The 3289-nt window shown below is 45.8% G+C and overlaps 1 long non-coding RNA gene across 1 annotated transcript in view; it reads right to left on the bottom strand.

Annotated features, from left to right (window-relative positions):
- Nucleotides 1–2874: 2874 nt before the first annotated feature.
- Nucleotides 2875–3289, bottom strand: part of LOC107184416 — a 14076-nt gene continuing 13661 nt past the window's right edge. Inside the window, exon 5 of the long non-coding RNA XR_001515245.1 lies at nucleotides 2875–3058. This is a non-coding gene — a long non-coding RNA (uncharacterized LOC107184416). The remainder of the gene's footprint in view (nucleotides 3059–3289) is intronic.

Genomic DNA, 3289 nt, shown 5'->3' with positions numbered 1-3289 from the left:
GTAGGAAGTTTCTGAGAGCAGTCTGCAGGTGCTGGACATAATACGAAGCTTGGTCAACACGAAGTTTGGTATTTTGTCTTTTGTTGGGCGGCTCCTTGATGGACAAAATCTCCAGGCATTCTTGCTGGCTGAATATCTGGTATGCTTGCTTGGATTTTGTTTTCTACTAAGTGCACAGACTGCTTGCCTGCTGTCTCCCGGTGTCCCATGTGAGACTGGATCTGGGGACCTGTTTGTGCATTTGCTGGTACAGTGGTTTCATTTCGCCTGCCCAGCCAGGTGGGTCCAGCTCTGGCTTCCTCTGAACCTGAGTCTGCTTCTTGAGTGTGTCCCTTATGTATGCGAGGAGTTGAAATCTGCAGTTTGTTGGGTTATGCTGCAAAAGCTCAGGTGGTTCCTTTTGTGCCTCTGGCACAGCTTGGGCAGGGATGTAAATTGAGTAGGGCGGAGTCTCAGGAAGTCACCAGGGTGGAGCAAACAGCAATGGCGTCTCTGTGGCTTCTCCCCTCTCCACAACTCCGTGACTCCGTGTCCCTGAGTGCCGGCGCACAGCTCCACAAGAGAGCCACCCTCGCTTTCTGACCCGCTGCAAGGCTGTCCCGCCTCTCCCCGTAGGGGTTTGGGACCTCAGAATCCCGCCCCAAACAAGCTCAGTGGATTCGAGAGTTTGTAACCCCTTCTGATTGAAGAAAACCATGCATCCAGTTGCAGCCCGCCTTGCGCAAACTCCGTACCTCTGTTCTTGGCTCCTCTGCATATCATACTCAGTCTCAATGCACTTCTTTCTTTCCTTCCAGTTGTAGAACTTCCACTGGGCCAGCTTTCCCATGGTTCTGAATGATAGCTGTTTGTCTTATAGTTGGTAGTTTCAATGTTGATGTGGGAGGCAGCACACACAGGTCTATACCTTACGCCGCCATCTTGGTTCCTCCCTCCTCCTCTTCTTAAAGAATACCCTTCAGCATTTCATATAATGCTGGTTAGGTGGTGTTCATTCCTTTAGCTTTTCCTTATCTGTGAAGCTCTTTACCTGACCTTTAATTCTAAATGATAGCTTTGCTGGATAGAGTAATCCTGGTTGTAGGTTCTTTGGATTCCTCTTGTTTAGGGTTCTTTGAGCTTCCTGGACTTGTAAGTCTATTTCTTTCACCAGGTAGGGGAATTTTTCTGTCATTATTTCTTCAAAAAGGTTTTCAATATCTTGCTCTCTCTCTTCTTATGGTACCCCCATAATTCGGATGTTGGTATGCTTGAAGTTGTCCCAGAGGCTCTTTGCACTATCTTCATATTTTTGGATTATTTTTTCTATTTGCTCATCTAGTTGGGTGTTTTTTGCTTCCTTGTACTTCAAATCTTTGACTTGATTCTTGGAATCTTCTAGTCTACTGTTGAATCCCTCTATATTATTCATTCTTTCTGTCAGTGTATGCTTAATTACTGACTGGTCCTTTTCCTTCTTTTTTTTTCTTTCTTTTTTTTTCTTTTTTTTTTTTTTTTTTTTTTTTTTTTTTTTTTTTGGCATTCTCACTAAGTTCCTTGAGGGTCTCATTAAGTTCCTCAGAGGTTTCTAGAAAATTCTTGAGTAACTTTATAACTAGTTTTGAACTCTATATTTCTTTCATTTGTGACATTTTTTTGTCTCTGCATTTTGGCTATTTCCCTGTGTTTGTTTCTATGTATTGGGTAGCTGCTAAGTCTCCTTGAGTTGATAGAGTTGCCCTGTGTAGTAGGTGTCCTATAGGGCTCAGTAGCTCAGCCTCCCCATTCACTTGAGGTGAACACTGTTTGGGCAACACTTTGTGGGCTGTGTGCACACTCTTATTGTAGTTGAGCCTTGCCTGCTGTTGGTATCACTGGGAGGAATTGACCTCCAGGCCAATTGGGTGTGAGGACCAGCTGTGTCTACAATGAAAGAGCTGCTGTGCAGGAGACACCCTTATGGGGCAGGACCTTTGGTGCTCACTGAGTCTGCCCCTTGAATGTGTTTCTTGTGGACGTGAAGAGTTGTAATCCAGTATGGTCTCACACTGATCACTGGGCACACTGATTGGATCTCCAAGGAGATGCAAAGTCAACCACTGCCGCAGGCCACCCAGCAGGAGCTACAGAGAGATCTGCAGATTCCTCCTCTTTGTATCGGGTTTGCAAGTGCCCAGAGGAGGCCCAGCTGTGAAGCAAGGAAGGCTACTGCTGGTGCAGGCCTTTGGCCTTCTTTTGAAAGCTTTGGGGCTCCCTGACCCTGCTGCAGGTTAGTTTGACAGGTTTTAGGCTGAGAAAGGACAGGCCATTCATATGCAAAAGCTGCTGCACACAGCTTGGATGGGGTTGTAAATTGGGTAGCATGGGGTCTCAGGGAATCTCCAGGGCGGAGCAAACAGCAATGGCTGCCAGTCAGCCCTGCACCGGGGAGGTCTCTGCACAGGAACAGTGACCACTGCAAGCATCTCCATCTGGAAGAAAGCCTCCCCCACGTTCCTGCCCTGATGCCAGACAGTCCAGTTTCTCCCCATATGTATCTGGGTCCCCCAGAGTCTCACCTGGCACTGGAGCTCAGAGCAAGTGGGAGCGTGTATCTCCATCCTGATTAAAAAAGCAGCATCCCCAGGTGCCAGCCTGTTCCATGCCTCCGCACTTCCTACCAGTCTCAATGCACTTTCTTCACCTCTCTAGTTGTGGAACTTCCACTCAGCCATATGGTTCTAGATGATAGTTGTTATGTATTTTAGTTGTAATTATGATATGCTTGTGGGAGGCAGCAGGTACAGATGTCTACCTATGGCCCCATCTTGGTTCTCTACAGGACATAGGTAATACTTTCAACAATAAGGATTTAAAAAAAAGAAAAGAAAAGAAAGAAAGAAATGGACTCAATTTGGATCATAAGGCATACCCCAGAGCCCCACGTTTCCATGGAATCTGTGAATGTGTTTTCTTTATTGAATACTTACAGGTCCAACATCAGGAGGGCTGTTACTTCACTGAACTTGAAGAAGACGCTGAGCTCTGGGAGGTTAAGTCATTGGACAAAATCCCACTTGTAAGTGGTGGAGTCAGACCCCTGAAGTCATGGGAGAGAATTATGAGCATATTATTTAAAACTCTGAAGGTTCCACAGCTAGAAACTGGTAACAGCATTGAGCTCATGAACGCAAATAGGATGGAGATCAAAGAGGAAAGGGAGAATTTTATTTCTCATTAAAAAAACACACGCTGGATATTTTGCCTTATATATGCATGTTTTTGAAAATGAATGCATGTTCTGTGGGTCAGGAAGGTGTCTAGAGGGGGA

The sequence above is a fragment of the Myotis davidii genome, unplaced genomic scaffold (genome assembly GCF_000327345.1).
Source record: "Myotis davidii unplaced genomic scaffold, ASM32734v1 scaffold1485, whole genome shotgun sequence".
NCBI classification, from domain to species: domain Eukaryota; kingdom Metazoa; phylum Chordata; class Mammalia; order Chiroptera; family Vespertilionidae; genus Myotis; species Myotis davidii.
Note: the sequence above shows the minus strand (reverse complement) of the source record. Positions and strands in the feature narration are given on the sequence as shown.